The sequence below is a fragment of the Ceratotherium simum genome, chromosome 34, assembly GCF_057802395.1.
Source record: "Ceratotherium simum simum isolate JZ-2026a chromosome 34, ASM5780239v1, whole genome shotgun sequence".
Taxonomy (NCBI): domain Eukaryota; kingdom Metazoa; phylum Chordata; class Mammalia; order Perissodactyla; family Rhinocerotidae; genus Ceratotherium; species Ceratotherium simum.
In genome coordinates, this window is record NC_141933.1 from 9,875,413 (window position 1) to 9,888,500 (window position 13,088).

Genomic DNA, 13,088 nt, shown 5'->3' on the forward strand with positions numbered 1-13,088 from the left:
TATCAAAATATACTACAAAGCTATAGTAACCAAAACAGCATGGTACTGGCACAAAAACAGACACACAGATCAATGGAATAGAATCGAAAGCCCAGAAATAAACCCACACATCTATGGACAGCTAATCTTTGACAAAGGAGCCAAGAACATACAATGGGGAAAAGAAAGTCTCTTCAACAAATGGTGTTGGGAAAACTGGATAGCCATATGCAAAAATGAAAGTAGATCCTTACCTTCCACCATACACAAAAATTAACTACAAATGGAAGAAAGACTTGAAAGTAAGACCTGAAACTGTGAAAGTTCTAGAAGCAAACATAGGCAGTACGATCTTCGACATCGGTCTTAGCAACATCTTTTCTAACACCACATCTGACCGGGCAAGAGAAACAATAGAAAAAATAAACAAATGGGACTACATCAAACTAAAAGCTTCTGCACAGCAAAGGAAACCATCAACAAAACGAAAAGACAACCTAACAATTGGGAGAAGATATTTGCAAACCATACATCTGATAAGGGCTTAATCTCCAAAATATATAAAGAACTCATGCATCTCAACAACAAAAAACTACCAACCCAATTAAAAATGGGCAAAAGACCTGAACAGACATTTCTCCAAAGAAGATATACAGATGGCCATCAGACACATGAAAAGATGTTCAAAATCACTAACTATCAGGGAAATGCAAATCAAAACTACAATGAGATATCACCTCACGCCTGTCAGAATGGCTATAATTAACAAGACAGGAAACAACATGTGTTGGAGAGGATGTGGAGAGAAGGGAACTCTCATACACTGCTGGTGGGAGTGCAAACTGGTGCAGCCACTATGGAAAACAGTATGGAGATTCCTCAAAAATCAACGATAGAACTACCATATGATCCAGCTATTCCACTGTTGGGTATTTATCCAAAGAACTTGAAAACACCAATTTGCAAAGGTACATGCACCCCTGTGTTCATTGCAGCGTTATTCACAATAGCCAAGACTTGGAAGCAACCTAAGTGCCCATCAAGGGACGAATGGATAAAGAAGCTGTGGTATATATACACAATGGAATACTACTCAGCCATAAGAAACGACGAAATCCAGCCATTTGTGACAACATGGATGGACATTGAGGGTATAATGCAAAGTGAAATAAGTCAGAGGGAGAAGGCCAAATACCGTATGATTTCCTTCATTAAGTAGTAGATAATAACAACAGTAAACAAACACATAGGGACAGAGATTGGGTTGGTGGTTACCAGAGGGGAAGGGGGGAGGGTGGAGGGTGAAAGGGATAATTCGGTACATGTGTGTGGTGATGGGTTGTAATTAGTATTTTGGTGGTGAACATGATGCAGTCCATGCAGAAATAGAAGTACAATGATGTACACCTGAAATTTTTGCAATGTTATAAACCAATGTTACTGCAATAAAAAAAAAAAAATATAGAAATGGAAAGACATCCCATGCACATGGATTGGAAGAATAAACATAGTTAAAATGTCTATATTACCTAAAGCAATCTACAGATTCAATGCAATCCCAATCAGAATCCCAATGACATTCTTCAGGTAAATAGAAAAAAGAATACTAAAATTCATATGGGGCAACAAAAGACCCTGAATAGCTAAAGCAATCCTAAGAAAAAAGAACAAAGCTGGAGGCATCACAATCCATGACTTTAAGATATACTACAAAGCAATAGTAATCAAAACAGCATGGTACTGGTACAAAAACAGACACACAGATCAATGGAACAGAACTGAAAGCCCAGAAATACAACCACACATCTATGGACAGCTAATTTTTGACAAAGGAGCTAAGAACGTACAATGGAGAAAGGAAAGTCTCTTCAATAAATGGTGTTGGGAAAACTGGACAGTCACATGCAAAAGAATGAAAATGGACCATCTGCTATCACCATTCACAAAAATTAACTCAAAATGGATCAAAGACCTGAAGGTGAGACCTGAAACTATAAAACTCATAGAAGAAAATACAGGGAACACACCATTTGACATTGGTCATAAAGGAATCCTTTCAGATGACATGCCTACCCAGATTAGGGAAACTAAAGAAAAAATAAGCAAGTGGGTCTTTATCAGATTAAAGAGCTTCTACAAGACAAAACCAGAATCAAGATGAACAGACAACCCACCAGCTGGGAAAAAATATTTGCAAAACATATATCTGACAAGGGGTTAATCTCCATAATATATAAAGAACTCACACAACTGAACAACAAAAAATCAAACAACCCGATCAAAAAATGGGCAGATGAAATGAACAGACACTTCTCCAAAGAAGATATACAGATGGCCAATAGGCACATGAAAAGATGTTCAACATGATTAATCATCAGAGAAATGCAAATCAAAACAACACTAAGATACCACCTCACGCCCGTTAGAATGGCTATAATCACCAAGACAAAAAACAACAAATGTTGGAGAGGATGTGGAGAAACAGGAACCCTCATACACAGCTGGTGGGAATGCAAGCTGGTGTAGCCTCTATGGAAAACGGTATGGAGATTCCTCAGAGAATTAAAAATAGAAATACCCTATGATCCAGCTATCCCATTACAGGGAATCTATTGAATGAACCTGAAATCAACAATCCAAAGAGGCTTACGCACTCCTATGTTCATTGCAGCACTATTCACTATAGCCAAGAAGTGGAAGCAACCTAAGTGTCCCTCAACTGATGATTGGATCAAGAGGATGTGGTATATATATACAAGGGGATACTACTCAGCCATAAAAAAAGACAAAATCGTCCCATTTGCAACAACATGGGTGGGCCTGGAGGGTATTATGTTAAGTGAAATAAGCCAGAAAGAGAAATACAAACACTATGATCTCACTCATATGTGGAATATAAACCAACACATGGACAGAGAAAACTGTATTGTGGTTACCAGGGGCAATGGGGGTAGGGGGTGGGCACAAGGGGTGAAGGGAGACATATATATGGTGATGGACAAACAAAAATGTACAACCCAAAATTTCACAATGTTATAAACTATTAAAACATCAATAAAAAAAGAGGGAAAGATTTCTCTAAGGTATTTCCACTCAGTCATGCTCTTGTAACTTGTGATAAGAACACAAACTCCATACAACCTGCATTTGGACTGTTATGGTCACTGCCATATTTCCAGGGATAAAACAAAACCTGCCACAGATAGGCAGTTACTAAATATACTATGGAATAAAGTGCATGGGTGAGTAAATAAATGAGAACCTCCTTATGCTCTATTCTGCATCATCACTAATCCTTCTACTGATGTTACTGCTCTGAAAAATGACCATCAGAACACTAATTGGAAGGGAATGGATTACCTTTTACCACTTTCTTACACAGAGTGAGACCAATATACAATTTTTTTCTAAAATAATTTTTCTTTAATTATTTTTGAGGTAACATTGGTTTATAATTCTATGTGGATTTCAGGTGTACATGATTATATTTTGACTTCTGTGTTGACCACACTGTGTTCACTACTCAAAGTCTAATTGCCATCCATCACCATACCTATGTACTTTTTTACCCATTTTGCCCTCACCCCTTCTCCCTTATCCTCTGGTAACCACCAACCTATTCTCTGTGTCTATGTCTTCGTTTTTTTAATCTTCCACACTTGAGTGAAATCATAAAGTATTTGGCTTTCTCTGTCTGACTTATTTCACTTAGCATAACGCCCTCAAAGACCATCCATGTTGTGGTGAATAGCAAGATTTCATCTTTTTTTATGAAAGGGTAGTATTCCATTGCAAATATATAACACATCTTCTTTATCCATTCTTCCATTAATGGGCACTTAGGTTGTTTCCAAATCTCGGCTGTTGAATAATGCTGAGATGAACATGGGGGAGCATATATCTTTTCAAATTAGTGCTTTCCTGTTCTTTGGATAAATACCCAGAAGTGGAAAACTGCATCATATGGTATTTCTGTTCTTAATTTTTTGAGGAATATTCATATTGTTTTCCATAGTGGCTGCACCAGTTTACATGGCGACCAGCAGTGTCTGAGAGTTCCCTTTTCTCCACATCATCTCCAACACTTGTTATTTCTTGTCTTTTTAATAGTAGTCATTTTGACAGATGTGAGGTGATATCTCAGTATGGTTTTGATTTGCATTCCTTATAATTAGTGATATTGAACATCTTCTCATGTGTCTCATGGTCATCTGTGTATCTTATTTGGTAAAATGTCTGTATATATCCTCTTCCCCCTTTTTAATTGGATTGTTTGTTTCTTTGTTGTTGAGTTGTATGAATTCTTTATATATTTTAGATATTAATCACTTATCAGATATATGATTTGTAAATCATACAAATCATACACTTTCCTTTCTCTGTATGTTCTTTGATCCTCTGTCTATAGATGTGTGGCTTTATTTCTGGGCTTTTGATTCTGCTCCATTGATCTGTGTGTCTGTTTTTCTTCGAGTAGTATATTTTGAAGTCAGGGATTGTGATGCTTCCAGCTTTTTTCTGTTTTCTCAGGATTGCATTGAGTATTTGGGGTCTTTTTTTGTTCCATGTAAATTTTAGGATTCTTTGTTCTATTTCCGTGAAAAATATTGCTGGGACTTTGACAGGGATTGCACTGAATCTTTAGATTCCTTTAGGAAGTATGGACATTTTAACTATCTTAATTCTTCCAATTTATGAGCACTGAATATCTTTCCATCTTTTTGTGTCTTCTTCAATTTCTTTCAACAATGTTTTATAGGTTTCAGGGTACAGGTCTTTCACCTCCTTGGTTAAATTTCTTCCTAAGTATTTTATTCTTTTGTGGGATTGTAAATGAAATTGTATTCTTGATTTCTCTTTGTGCTATTTCATTGTTAATATATAGAAACACTACTGATTTTTGCATGTTGATATTGTACCCTGCAATGTTACTGTATTCATTTCTTATTTCTAAGTTTTTTGGTGGATTCTTCAGAGTTTTATATAATATAAAAAATGTCATCTGTTGTGATACTTTCCTTTTATACCTATTTTATTCAGAGTCTTTATCATAAATAGATACTCTATCCTGTTTAATGCTTTCTCTGCATCTATTGAGATGATCATGTGATTTGTAGTCTTCATTTTGTTAGTGTGGTGTATCACATTGATTGATTTGTGGAGGCTGAAGCATCCTTGCATCCCTGGAATAAATCTCTCTTGATAATGGTGTATAATCCTTTTACTGTATATTTTTTGATTTGCTAATATTTTCTTGAGGATTTTTGCATCTATTCATCAGTGATATTGGTCTGTAATTTTCTTTTGTTGTATTGTCCTTGTCAGGTTTTGCTTATCGGGGTTATATTGGCCTCATAGAATGAGTTAGGAAGTGTCCTGTCCTCTTCAATTCTTGGAAGAATTTAACAAGGATAGATATAAAATCCTCTTTGAATGTTTGGTAGAATACACCAGGGAAGTCGTCAGTCCTGACTTTTGATTTTTGGGAGGGTTTGATTACTGTTTTGATCTCCTTACTGGTGATCAGTCTATTCAGATTCTAAATTTCTTCTTGATTCAGTTTTCAAAGGTGGTGTAATTCTAAGAATTTATCTATTTATTCTAGATTATCTAATTTGTTGGCATATAAGTTTTCACTGTTTCTCTTATAGTCCTTTGTATTTCTATGGTATGTGTTGTAATTACTCCACTTTCTTTTCTAATTTTATTTATTTGAGCCTTCTCTCTTTTTTTTTTTCTTTGTGAGTCTACAATTTATAATTGTTAATACTCAGTGCTTTGTCTCCATTGAGTAAAATACGTGTCCAATGCTTTCAGCAACAGCATGTCCTTTTCTAACGTTAACCCAAACAATGTTGACTCTCATTGAGAACCAGCACAATGAGGTCAGAAGACCCCTAACCACTCTTGACACATTACCTTGCATTCCTCTTATGGATGCTGACTAATATAGATGTCAGGTCATGTCTTCCCTACATCCCATATCCAGCTCCCATCCTGCTCACCTCAAGGGTTAGGGTATCTCCTGCATCCTTCCTTCCATTCATGTGTGCAGCTTTTCTGAGTTCCTTTAAGCTCTCCTTGGGTTTGTTGATAATGATCAGCCGCCGAGCAGACTCCACTAGCCACCTGATCAAAGAACAGGACAGAGGTTTAGTTAACTCTCATTTGCTCATTTTTCACATAACCTTTGTCCAGGGATGGGAAAGGGTTTGGAATATGTCACCCAAAATATGCTGCTTGGACATATTTATTATTTGCACTGAAGACACTTGAGAAACAGCAGATGTAGGAAGAGTTCTCTGTCCTCCCCTTTCTACCTAAAAATAGGTCATAAAATTTCACATGAGAAGATGCCTTTCTTGTGGCAGGAAGAGAAGAACATTCTTATCACCAGATACTGGGAGTTGATGCCCAAATAGATCTGTAAAACTAATTTACTAAAATGAGTCTTATTTTCCCTTAGTTTCCCCATATATTTTTTAGTCATACTCCCACAAATTATTGCCCCTGGTCCAAGGCACTTTGTCTTGTCATATCCCCTCAATCTAAAGTTTTTTTAATGTGTAAAAATGTATGTAAGCTTTTGGCCTAATGACATCTTTAGGTCTTCCTTTTTCTTCTGAAGACTCCTGTGTACATGAAAAAGTATTAAATAAATTTGCATGCATTTCTCCTGTTAATCTGTCTCATGTCAGAGTAATTCTTAGACCATCCACAGAACCCAAGAGTGCAGAAGGAAGTTTATCCTCCCTTGCGGATACCTCTTCCCTCCAATCTAATACCTACCACTGTTTGGTTATACCAGAAAATATAAATTTACTTCCTCTCATGTGATAACTAGGAAAAATATGAGGATGGCCCTTAATTCAGTAAACTTTTACTTCTAGAAATGCAGACTTTGAGTCATATTGGCTTCCCTCTTATTCAGAGGAAGTGCCAATTTTAGCAACTAAAAATAGAGTGAGCCTCGTTAAATTTGTATTCAAACAAACAATGAATAACTCTTTAGTATAACTATGTCCTGTACAATATTTGGAACATAGTTGTACTAAAATATTATTCGTCATTTATCCAAAATTTGAATTTAATGGGACATTATGTATTTTATTTCGTTAGCACATAAAAATACAGAGCTCTCAGATAAATAGAAATTTCACATAAACCATAAATAATTTGCAGTATGACTATGTGCCATATAACATTTGAGATGTTATTATACAAAAATATACATTGTTTATCTGAAATTCAAATTTAATTTAGTGTCCATGGTGTTATCTAGCAACCCTGTCTGTTCAGCTTCTGGAATCACACAAATTAGTAGAGCACATGCTCAAGCGTTCACCAAGGATCAAAGAGAATTCCTGTGTCCTGATTCCATTCATCTTTCATTCCAGAACCCTCTAAGACTAAGAGAGAGCTTATACCTTGAAGACAGAAAGATGGCAAATACCGGCACAGAAAACACCAGCTGGAGGGTGCGCCAGTCTCGAATAGCAAAAGCCACACCTCCTGATATTATCTGTCCGATACTATTTGCACAGATTACCAGTGTCATTCCCATGGCTTGGAATTGGCGTGGTGTCCATTCAACAACTAAAAGAAAACACAAACAGGATTTTGACTTTAAACAAAGGTGGAATGCCAACATTAATGTCAAGGCTTGGAAAATGTACAAGATCAAAAGTGTTGACTTACTGAGCATAGTACCATTTAACAAGATGGTCATGACGGAAAGGCCAGCCCAGAAGCACAGTGAGCAGTAAATGAGGAGGGTGGAGCAAAGGCTGCACAGGTGTCAGCAATGGCAAACTGGAGCAAACACCACCTGAAGATTAACCTCCTCCCGAACCTGAGAAACAGGTACAGGTTAGATTAGGGAACAGTAACAACCTATTATAAAACTAAGTGTAAAAAAGAAGTCACATTTCAAAATTTAGGTAATGTTTTAACAAGTGAAACTTTGCACTTAAAACCTTAAATTATCAAAAGATAATCAACAACAGATCTTCTCAGAAGCAACCCTCCCTGTTAGTAAATAGATACTGAGTATAACAAAGCTTCTTCTCTAATCTGTTACCAGTAGATCTTTGACACCAATTGAAATGAAATAAGGCAGGCTGCGGTATTGGGAATTTTTTTTTTTTTTGGAGTATGTCCCTCTTTTTCTTTATTCTATTTTTTTTATTTTTTATTTATTGCAGTAACATTGGTTTGTAACATTGTATACATTTCAGGTGTACATCATTATACTTCTATTTCTCCATAGATTACATCATGTTCACCACCCGAATACTAATTACAACCCATCACCACACACATGTGCCGAATTATCCCTTTCGCCCTCCTCCCTCCCCCCTTTCCCTCTGGTAACCACCAATCCAATCTCTGTCTCTATGTGTTTGTTTATTATTGTTATTATCTACTACTTAATGAAGGAAATCATAAGGTATTTGACCTTCTCCCTTTGACTTACTTCGCTTTGCATAATACCCTCAATGTCCATCCATGTTGTCACAAATGGCTGCATTTCATCGTTTCTTATGGCTGAGTAGTATTCCATTGTGTATATATACCACATCTTCTTTATCCGTTCGTCCCTTGATGGGCACTTAGGTTGCTTCCAAGTCTTGGCTATTGTGAATAACGCTGCAATGAAATATTTTTTATAACTTTCAGAAACATACACTTTTTCATAGAAAATTTCTCAATATCGCATAAAACATGTTTACTAATAGACCCAAATTTACCTTTAGTTTCTGTGCAATAGGCAGCCAAAAGTTGATAAAGCTATGTTCAATGATTAATGTTTCCCTATTTTATCTTACTCAAAATGATCTAGATATTTAGTAAATTTCTCATCATTTAATTTAGCTTAGAAAATCTCTAAAGTTTCAAGTTTCCAGAAAAATTTTGGATGCTATTTATAAGTACACATGCCATAAAATATAATTGTTGCTAAAATGCTCATCAATAAACTATTATCCCATTTACACTAATCTAAATTATTTGCTCCCAACAACTACATTTAGATTACTCATAAAAACTTCATGAGACATTGAACAAAATCAACCACCATTTTAAGTTATTTTTTGCTGACAAATTTTGCAACAAAGATAACATAACATAAATTTGACTAGTAAACCTAGGTGGAATAAAAGCTGTTTATGTGCATTATATTCAATGTTGGCAACTTTAAAGATATGTCTGTTTAATTAAACTGACTAACTTAAGCTAGGTTTTTTGTTTTTCGGATTTTTTTAGGAATGTTGGCACTGGGCTAACATCTGTCGCCAATCTTCCTCTTTTTCTTTTTTTTCTCCCCAAAGCCCCAGTGCATAGTTGTATATCCTAGTTGTAGGTCCTTCTATTTCTTCTATGTGGGATGCCACCTCAGCATGGCTTGACAAGTGGTGAGTATGTCCATGCCCAGGATCTGAACCGGTGAACCCCAGGCTGCTGAAGTGGAGTGCACAAACTTAATTGCTATGCCACCAGGCCAGCCCCTATGCTAGGTTTTATACTGAACATTTTCCCAGATAACTTCTTGAAATGAATTTGGGTTAGTTTGTATTACATTTCTGAGAACTTTAAAACGCCCAATCCTTACAAGTGCTTGGCCTTTAACTCAATTAAATAGAGCACTTTCACAAATTAATTTTAGCAATGACATCTGGAGGTAGAAAATATCACACATCTACAACACATACATATATAGATGTACAGACAGATATAGAGAGAGATGCAAACGGAGACATTATGGTTACTAATTTTTGTGGAGAAGTTTTGTAAGATTTCTCATTAGCCCAATTTCCAAATACTTTCCTCTCATTTTTTTTCTTCTGTTGAGAAACATTGCATTTTAAAGAATGGCTCTTAGGTCATAGTGAAGTTTGGAGTAGAAAACCTACATCACAAAGGCACAGAGAAGGTATCCAAGTGTTCTTTAAGGTGAAGTTTTTGGACACTATTTGCAAGACAATTCTGTTTCTAATATCCCAATATCTACAATTATTTTGAGGTGAATAGGGAAAGTTTTGGGATTGACAAAAAGGACTGACACACTCATCCACCTATTGTAGGAACTTTTCTTTCCCTCTGGGTACATAGTTTCATTTTAACTTAAGGGAGGAGGCCTACAAAAAAATTCTAACAGGCTTTAAATATCTGTTTTCAATTTGGCCAAATTTCTGATCATATAGTTATTAAATCCTTGTAAATATCTTGTCAGGTTTCAGCTGGAGCAAACAGTAAATATAACTGTCAGTATTGGACAACTTCATTAATTATTATTTTAGTTTCCACTTGGTTGTTTATGGGAATAACATAACTGTTTATCAGGAAATCACTCAGAGTCCCATCAACATTGGTAGGAGCCTTTACAGGGATCCTTTTTCAAAGGTAGATATAGGGTGTCTGTAAGGCCATTAAATTGGCCAGCTTTTGTTTATGGTCATGCTATCTTTTCAGAGTGGAAAAACAATTCAGACATAAGAGTGCTAGAATAATTACTCAAGTAGAAGAGGTTAGAGGAGGCAGTAGGTGTTATGTCAGTGTTACATCAGTCTTATAGTCTTTGTTTTAGACCATCTCTTATCTCTAATTTTTTACGTGTCTTTGCAGTGAATTTTTCAATGCTAAATCTTGAAACCTTTGCTAAGATTCTACATTGACCTTATCATATTGGAATGTTCCCCATACTGAACATTGCAATTCTAGGTTGTCTCTAGACAAATTTTGCCATTTTTTTCAAATATCTACTACTCCCAGGACCACAGTTCTTAGATAGAAAATAAACAGATGTGCAAGAAGGTGGTGTACTCAATTCTTTGAAACTTGAGAATCTCATTTCTTTTATCTAAGGCCTTTGGGTTATCTGAGCCAAACTAATACCTAAGAGAGACTTGCTGTGTGGTTGGGAGGTGGCAAGTGTTTTAAGAGCATTTAAATGCTGGACCCGTGCACACCAATTTGCCGGGTTGTTTTTTTTTTTTTTTTCTTCAGAGATTCCCATTACCAATTAGCTCATATTTAATATTTACCTGAGGCCTCCCACTGGACTCAGTCCAGCTTAAATCGGACCCAGTCTGACCCCAGACCCAGTGTGTTACCTTCATCAGACCCAATCCGACTCTGGCTGGTAACCACCAACAATTCCCATGGAACTTTGAGCTAGGACAAAGGATTAAACCAGCAAACCCCAAACAATGGAGACTGTGGACTGATTTCAAACAAAACGGAGAACTGCAGCTGCCACCAACAGTTCCCAGCATGGAATCAGAGGGCCGATTCCAAAGGAATGGGGAATTACAGACTAAACCATCAGCAGTTCCCAACGTGGAATTGAAAGAAAGGGCTAAGGGCTGGAATTTTCCACCAAGGAATTGTAATCTGAAAGACTAAGGTTTTGGCCCTGAGTAGAACATTTTGCTAGCTCAACTGGCTCTGGGAAGAATCCTCTGCCAGCTCTATTGGGCTCCAGGCAGAGTCATCCACCAGCTCAAGCTGACCTGCCCTGTAAAGGAAAGCCACAGATTGGTAGCTTGAATACAAAAAGAGAGAGGAGATCAAACTGAGAGGAACTTACCAATGGCCCTCAGAAATGGCGAGAAAGATGGTGAACTCAAAATGGGGTTCAGGGGGCACCATGCCCGTGTTTCTTTTTGTCCAAGAATGTTCTCAGAAGTTCACTTTGGTCTGCCACTGTCACCAAATTGTTAAAAAACAAAATTAATCTGAGTAAATCTGAGGATCTAATTGCTCTTATTAAATGATTCTTGAATTGAACAGTATCAGTTCTATCAACTAGAAGGCCAGTCTCAGAGTTGTACAAAATGGAAGGTTTTGATAGGAAAGAGGGTGGGGCTAGGAAGTTATTAGCAAAAGAAAAGACAGTGTTTTGGGGGGACTGGGAAATCTATTTTGGGTGAAAGGGAACTAGGATAGGTTTTATCATGCAGATTGCCTCGCTAGTGCAACTCAGGAAGTTTCAGATTGACTGTTTAGACGTCACATTCCTGGGATGGGCTGAAACTGTAATTAAGTCTTGGTTTGATGTTATGGGGACCATTTGGGGCCTATTATTTCTTTTTTGTAACACATCTAATTTACTCATCTGAAGTGTACAATTCAGTGGCTTTGAGTTACAATAGAGTGTGTAACCATCACCACTATGTCATGACAGAACATCTTTATCACCACCAAAAAAACTAGCTGCAGGTGACAGAGGCTCCAATTTTCTCTAATGTACTCATTTTTTTCCTGCCTATGATATTGTAATTTATAATAAGAAATATATATTTGATCTTCATCTCTGCTTCTAACAGAGAGCTCCTAAAACACTTGGAATGTCCTAAGTGATGAGATTGACAAAGATATCATTTGTCATGTTAACGAGGTAACATTTGGACTGCACCTAAGGATGAGGGCTGGTTGTTAGGAGAACCAACCATGTACTGGAGGGTTGGAACCTTCACTCTACCCTCCTGGCCTCCAGGGAGCAGAGAGGGGCTGAAGGTTGAATCAACTGCTAATGACTAATGATTTAGTCATGCTACCCATGTAATGAAACTTCCAAAAAACCCAAAAGGATTCAGGTGAAAGGGCTTCCAGGTTGGAATCCAAATCCACATCCCAAGGGTGACACACCCCAACTCCACAGGGACAGAAGCACTTGTGCTCAGAACACCCCCAGACCTCACCCTATGTATCTCTTCACCTGGCTGCTCATTTGTATCCTTTATCATATCCTTTAATGAACTGGTAAATGTAAGTAAATATTTCCCTGAGCCACTCTAGCAAATTAATAGAGGCCAAAGAGAGGGTCATTGGAACCTCCAATCTATAGCCAGTTTGTCAGGGGCACAGGTAATAACCTGGGTTTGTAAGTGGCATCTGATGTTGGGAGAAGCAGCCTTATGGGCCTGAACCCTTATCCTGTGGGCTCTGATGCTAACTCCAGGTAGATAGTGTCAGGATTGAAATACGTTGTATGATTAAATTTGTATATGTTTCTCCTGTTGATCTGTCTCATGTCAGATTAATTCTTAGGACATCCACAAAACCTAAGAGGGTAGAAGGAAGTTTTTCCTTCCCTGCTGATGACTTTC

At 37.1% G+C, this 13,088-nt stretch overlaps 1 pseudogene across 1 annotated transcript in view; it reads right to left on the reverse strand.

Moving 5' to 3' along the window:
* The window catches only part of LOC101400281 (organic anion transporter 7-like), a 35,440-nt pseudogene extending 23,812 nt beyond the window's left edge, over positions 1 to 11,628 (reverse strand). The window contains exons 1-4 of the transcript XR_015549778.1: positions 11,567 to 11,628; positions 7,678 to 7,831; positions 7,407 to 7,575; positions 5,985 to 6,108 (exon numbers count right to left, since the gene is read on the reverse strand). The product of XR_015549778.1 is annotated as an organic anion transporter 7-like (transcript). The remainder of the gene's footprint in view (positions 1 to 5,984; positions 6,109 to 7,406; positions 7,576 to 7,677; positions 7,832 to 11,566) is intronic.
* Positions 11,629 to 13,088: the final 1,460 nt, after the last annotated feature.